This window comes from Macaca nemestrina, chromosome 14 (assembly GCF_043159975.1).
Source record: "Macaca nemestrina isolate mMacNem1 chromosome 14, mMacNem.hap1, whole genome shotgun sequence".
NCBI classification, from domain to species: Eukaryota; Metazoa; Chordata; class Mammalia; order Primates; family Cercopithecidae; genus Macaca; species Macaca nemestrina.
The window spans coordinates 32,410,403-32,417,560 of record NC_092138.1 but is presented as its reverse complement, the minus strand read 5'-3'; the positions used below and the strand labels follow the sequence as shown (position 1 = coordinate 32,417,560).

Below are 7,158 nucleotides of genomic sequence, written 5' to 3'. Positions count from 1 at the left end.
ACTGAAGAGTCTATTTCTTGGTGCTTCCTAGACTAACTCTTTATAATTTTCTTCATGTGCCTGAAGATTAAATTTCTTTTAATTGTGGGTTTCTCTTTATTACTATTATAGCAAAACAAACAACATTACTTTAATTTTAGAAGTATTTTTAAAGAAATTTAGCCTGTAGACCGTGGGCAACCAGGGTTGGTGAAGGATCCCAAGATGGTTGGGTGAAAACTTGCTCTGAAAACCACTGACTGGGTAGCTTTTGCAGAGATCATACCCCAGAACCAAAAGGCCATTGCTAATTCCCTGAAATCCTGGAATGAGACCCTCACCTCCAGGTTGGCTACGTTACCTGAGAATCCACCAGCTATCGACTGGGCTTACTACAAGGACCATGTAGCCAAGGCAGGCTTGGTGGATGACTTTGAGAAGAAGTTTAATGCCCTGAAGGTTCCTGTGCCAGAGGATAAATATACCACCCAGGTGTATGCTGAAGAAAAAGAAGATGTGAAATCTTACACTGAGTGGGTGTCTCTCTCAAAGGCCAGGATTGTAGAATATGAGAAACAGAAGGAGAAGAAGAACTTAATTCCATTTGATCAGATGACCATTGAGGACTTGAACAAAGCTTTCCCAGAAACCAAATTAGACAAGAAAAAGTATCCCTAATGACCTCACCAACCAATCAAGAATGTTTAAAATTGAGTCCAGGAGGAAGATCTGGCCCTTATATTACACATTCTGAACATTAAAAATAAAAATACAGTTAAAAAAAGAAATTTAACAAAATCCTACCTCATGTTTATATGTATGCAACACATATGACTGAGATAAGAGCATGTTAGGAGTGATCCTCTATTTACAATTTCAATCTATTTTTGCAAACATTTTCAACAAATCAGCAGCGACTTTCTAGCTCAGCAATGTGTTAAGAAATTTTTGCCTTATTCATGTTGTTGAATATAATATGATGTCAGGAATGTTCTTCACTGGCAGTAATAGTTGATGAGTCTGTATGTAGTTAAGAGAATAAAGATGGTGCCTTTGTCAGTTTCTCTTAGGTTTACAATAAAAATGTACAGTGTGAGACGGCAGTGAGGCCTCTCCTTTTCTTTAAGACATTTGTTATATGTCACATGTCAAATGGTCATGAAAGATGATCTCTCTAAAGAGCAGGTTTTCCCCTGGCCCAAACAACTCTTACAAAAGTGGATGTCACATCAGCACACCAGTCTAATGAAGCCCACCAGGCAACCTGCTCATTCTGTAGGGAGAACTGGAATAAATAGCAGCTACATATTCTCATCAGTCAGGCAGTCATCCAGAGCTTAAAACTTTCCACTCTGGTGCTTTTGCTCATTCTGGCCCCCCAGTCTGAAATAGTCTTCCCGTTCTATCCACATGAACAATCTTACATCACTACAAGACTCACTTCTAATACACCCTCCCCAGTATGCCTTGCTGACTCCTTCCACACTCACTAAAGATACCTTTCCCACCTTTGACATATCCTCCAGTCCCTCCCCTTATCTAGTCCTATCTTGCAGCATTTTATCATGCACACATCTTTCTCTTCTATCAGACTTAAGTTCTTTACTGGCTGGATCTGGGTCCAATTCATCTTTTTATTACCCGTGTTGCCTAACAGTATGCCTCATACATTGAAGGTACTCAATAAATGTACATTGATTAAATAAATAAATTGATCCTAAAAGTAACTAGAATTATAGAATCAGACATGGCAATGTTCTAATTGCCTTTCAAGCATGGTAGGCAGAAAATATAAACCCTAGATTGCAGAAATACATACATAATGGCTTCTGCCTCTGCTCCACCCACACTAAGGGCAGACATGCATAATCTGTCCTAGCACTCTTTCCTCCTGAGACTTGATGAGGCCTTGCCATCCTTCTCAGCCCCATGTTCTCGGAAGCCATTATCAATATATAAAAGCCGGCATAAGAGATGAAACTTCTGACTTTTAAAGATTCACAAATTACGGCCGGGCACGGTGGCTCAAGCCTGTAATCCCAGCACTTTGGGAGGCCGAGACGGGTGGATCACGAGGTCAGGAGATCGAGACCATCCTGGCTAACACAGTGAAACCCCGTCTCTACTAAAAATACAAAAAACTAGCCGGGCGAGGTGGCGGGTGCCTGTAGTCCCAGCTACTCAGGAGGCTGAGGCAGGAGAATGGCTTAAACCCGGGAGGCAGAGTTTGCAGTGAGCTGAGATCCGGCCACTGCACTCCAGCCTGGGCGACAGAGCGAGACTCCGTCTCAAAAAAAAAAAAAAAAAAAAAGATTCACAAATTGGTATTATTTCCTATCTTTGAACAATCCTGAAGATCTGTGAGGTTTATGAATTTCTAATTTTGCTGAAGCTAAAATTTGGTACAGATATATGCTACGAGGTAGGTGTGGGGAAATAACTGACTTTTTATAGATCACTCAGAGGATGCACCTCCATGCAAGCAACAACTCCCCTCATATTAAAAATTTCTATTCATCATCTTCACTTTAGTTTTGAAAATTCAAGTAAGTGCTTAAGTAAATGTTACTATAAAAATGATGTAATGTAGGGTTGTGTTTATTCCAGTCAAGGAATTTTGTAACTTTACTAATTATTCCAACCTGTAGCTACAGAATTATTAAAGAATGAAAGGAGCTTATTTATTAAAGTGTTCATTTATTGTATTTTATGGGGGAAATTACGTAACTTTAGTATTTGTAAATTAGAAAGGACCTCAAAGCATGTCCTTCACTGAGATGTTTAATTTTATGTGTCAACTTGACTGCACTAGGGGTGTCCAGAGTAAACTTTATTTCTGGATGTGTCTACAAGGGTATTTTCAGATGATATTAGCGTTTGAATCAGTTGAATTTAATAAAGTAAATTGCCCTCCCCAATGTGAGTGGGAATAATCCAATCTGTTGAAAGCTTGAAAGAACAAAAAGGTAGAGGAAGAAGGAACTTCTTCCTGCCTGCCTGCTTGAACTGGGACATGGTCTTCTCCTGCCCTTGGCCTGGGATTTATACCATCAGCTCCCCTAGTTCTCAAGCCTTGGGAGTTGAACTTGAATCACACCACTGGCTTTCCTGGTTGCAGACAGTAGGTTGAGGGGCTTCTCAGCCTCCATGATTGTGTGTGCCATTTTCTCATAATCTCTTTATATATATGTGTGTGTGTGTGTGTGTGTGTGTGTGTGTGTGTGTGTGTGTATAGTTTTGAAAATTTAAGTATATGTAAAATATATATATCTTTATATATAAAAAATGAATTGGACACAGATCCAACCATATATATATATACACACACACACATATATATACACATATATATACACACACATACATACACACACATACTGTTGGTTCTGTTTCTCTAAAGAATCCTGACTAACACACTTGTGAATATCAAGAGTAGCTTTAGCTTTGGACTTAAGGACACCTTGTAAATCTCAGTCTTTCATGAACCAGTCATAATTAAGATAAGGCCAAAACTATGAAGAATTGTAGTAGGAACTGATGATGACTGATGTGAGGAACTATTCTGAGGCAGCTCACATCTTGGGGTATGCAGCTGGGACAAGGATAGGAGGACATGGAAAACACATGGGCTGAGGAACTCCAGGACACACACCAGTAAATTGCTATGGAAGTTAAATTGTGCCTTTGCCAAGAACACAAGACGCTGACTGAAAATACTTTAAACAAAGAAATTTATCATATGGTATTGCAGGAAGTCCAGAGGTACAGTGGGCTCTAGGATTGATGACTCAGTGACTCAGTGACTCCGTGATTTCATCAAGGACCGAGGTTCTTTCCTTTTTTTGCTCTGCATCCAGCCCCCATTATAGGCACAAGGTGACCATGAAAGTTCCAGGGGTCACATCCAGACACCATAACACTCAGAGTCATAAAGAGACTATCGCTTTTGCTGATAGTCATCAGCAAAACTATGACTATCATTCTTGTTATCATAATTTTCCTCTTAAAATTATGATAATGACATTTAACACTTCTTATGTGCCAGGCACTATTCTAAATGCTTTATAAATATAACTTTTTTTTACCAGAATTAGTTCATTTAATTTTTGTCAGGACATGAAAATGCAAAGCTTCAATAAAAAGAATCATTATGCAAAGCAAAGCTATGACCCTCTATTAAGCGTTTGGCAAAGAAATATAATTTGGCCAGACATGGTGGCTCACACCTATAATCCCAACACTTTGGGAGGCTGAGACGGGATGATCTCTTGAGGACCGGATTTCAGAGAGAGACCCTATCTCTACAAAAAATTTTAAAAATAGCCAGGTGTAGTGGCGCAAGCCTATGTTCCCAGCTACTGAGGAGACTGAGGTAGGAGGATCCTTTGAGCCCAGGAGGTAGAGGCTGCAGAGAGCCATGATTGTGTCACTGCACCAGCCTGGGTGACAGAGTGAGACCCTGTCTCAAAAAAAGAAAAAGCACTTTTATTATAATTTTATAATTTCCATTTTTATTTTAGATTCAGGGATACATGTGCAGATTTCTAACATAAGTATATTGCCTGATGCTGAGGTTTGGGGTACAGATCCCATCACTAAGGTAATGAGCGTAATTCCCAATAAGTAGTTTTTCAACCCACAGCCCCCTTCCTCCCTCCCTACTCTAATAATCCATAGTGTCTATTGTTCCCATCTTTATGTTCATGTGTACTCAATGTTTAGTGTCCACTTATAAGTGAGGACATAAGGTATTTGGTTTTCTGTTCCTGAGTTAATTCTCATAGGATTATGGCCTCTAGCTGCATCCATGTTGCTACAAAAGACATGATTTCATTTTTTATGGCTGGGTAGTATTCCATGGTGTATTTGTACCATATTTTCTTTACCCAGTTTCCTTTTCCCCACAGCCTCACCAGCAGCTGTTGTTTTTTGAATTTTTAATAACAGCCATTCTGACTGGTATGAGATGGTATCCCATTGTGGTTTTGATTTGCATTTCTCTGATGATTAGTGATGTGCATTTTTCAAGTTTGTTGAAAACGTGTATGTCATCTTTTGAGAAGTGTCTGCTCAAGTCCTTTGCCCACTTTTTAATGAGTTTGTTTGTTTTTTGTTTATTTGTATAAGTTTCTTATAGATTCTGGATATTAGACCTCTGTCAAATGCATAGCTTGTGAATATTTTTCCCCCATTCTGGAGATTGTCTGATTATAGATAATTTCTTTTGCTGTGCAGAAGCCCTTCAATTTAATTAGGTCCTAATTGTCAATTTTTGCTTTTGTTGCAACTGCTTTTGGGACTTAGCAAAATAATTCTTGGCAAGGCCAATTTTGAGAAGGGTATTTCCTAAGTTTTCTTCTAGTATTTTTATAATTTGGTCTTGCATTTAAATCTTTAATCCATCTTGAGTTATTTTTTGTATATGGTAAAATGGGGTCTGGTTTCATTCTTCTGCAATGACTACTCAGTTATCCCAGCACTATTTATTGAATAGGGAGTCCTTTCCTCATTGCTTATTATTGTTGATTTTGTCAAAGATCAGATGGTTGTAGGTTTGCAGCTTTATTTCTGGGTTCTATTCTATGTGTTTGTTTTTGTACCAGTACCATGTTGTTTTGGTTACTGCAACCTTATAGTATAGTTGGAAGTTGGGTAGTGTAATGCCTCTGGCTTTGTTCTTGGCTAGGATTGCTTTAGCTATTCAGGCTTTTTTTTTGGTTCCATATGAATTCTATAATAGTTTTTTTCTAATTCTGTGAAAAATGACATTGACAGATTGACAGGAACAGTGTTGAATCTGTAAATTGTTTTGGGCAATATGGCCATTTAAACAATAGCGACTCTTCTAATCCATGAGCAAGGAATGTATTTTCATTTACTTGTGTCATCTCTGATTTTTTTCACCAGTATTTCATAGTTCTCCTTATACAGCTCTTTCAACTTCTTGGTATATGACTATTGTAAATTGGATCGTGTTCTTGATTTGACTCTCAGCTTGAACATTATTGATGTGTAGAAATTCTACTGATCTTTGTACCTTGATTTTGTATCCTGAAACTGTACTAAAGTCATTTATTAGTTCTAGAGGCATTTTGGCAGTCCTTAGGGTTTTCTAGGTGTAGAATCATATCATCATTGAAGATAGATAGTTTGACTTCTTATTCTCCTATTTGGATGCCTTTTATTTCTTTCTTTTGCCTGATTGCTCTGGCTAGGATTTCCAGCCCTATGTTGAATAGGAGTGGTGACAGTGGGGATCCTTGTCTTGTTCCAGTTCTCAAGAGGAATGGTTTCAGCTTTTTCCCATTCAGAACGATGTTAGCTGTGGGTTTGTCATAGATTGCTCTTATTATTTTGAAGTATTTTCTTTTAATGCCTAGTTTGTTGAGGGGTTTTATCATGAAGGATGTTGGATTTTACCAGAAGCTTTTTCTACATCTATTGAGATATCAGATGGCTTTGCTTTTCATTCTGTTTATGAGGTGAATGATATTTATTGATTTGCATATGTTGAACCAGCCCTGCATCTCAGGAATAAAGCCTACTTGATCATGGTGTTTTAATTTTTCATTGTGCTACTAGATTCAGTTTGGTAGTATTTAGTTAAGAATTTTTGCATTTATGTTCACCAGAAATGTTGGCCTGCAGTTTTCTTTTGTTGTTGTTGTTGTGTCTCTGCCAGATTTTAGTATCAGGCTGATGCTGGCTTTATAGAATGAGTTAAGAAGTCCCTCCTCCTTGATTTTTTGGAATAGGTTCAGTATGACTGATAACAGTTCTTTGTTTGTCTGGTAGAATTTGACTGAGAATCCGTCTGATCTAGGGCTTTTTTCTTTTCTTTTTTTTTCCTTATGGTTGTTAGGTCTTTTATTGCTGATGCAAGTTTGGAACTTGTTACTGGTCTGTTCAAGTTTTCACTTCCTTCCTGGTTTAATCTTTGGAGGTTGTGTGTTTCCAAGAATGTATCCATTTCCTCTAGATTTTTCAACTTGTGTGCATAGGGTTGTTCATAATAATCTCTGAGGATCTTTTGTGTTTCTGTGGGGTTAGTTGTAGTGTCATCTTTGTCATTTCTGATGGTATTTATTTGAATCTTCTCTTTTATTCTTTGTTAATCTAGCTAGGAGTCTATCAATCTTGTTTATTCTTTCTAAAAATCAACTCTTGGTTTCATTGATC

At 37.9% G+C, this 7,158-nt stretch overlaps 1 pseudogene; it reads left to right on the top strand.

The window, feature by feature from the left end:
- The first annotated feature begins 204 nt into the window (after positions 1-204).
- LOC105491818 (ATP synthase subunit d, mitochondrial pseudogene) lies at positions 205-687 on the top strand (annotated as a pseudogene).
- The last annotated feature ends 6,471 nt before the right edge of the window (positions 688-7,158 follow it).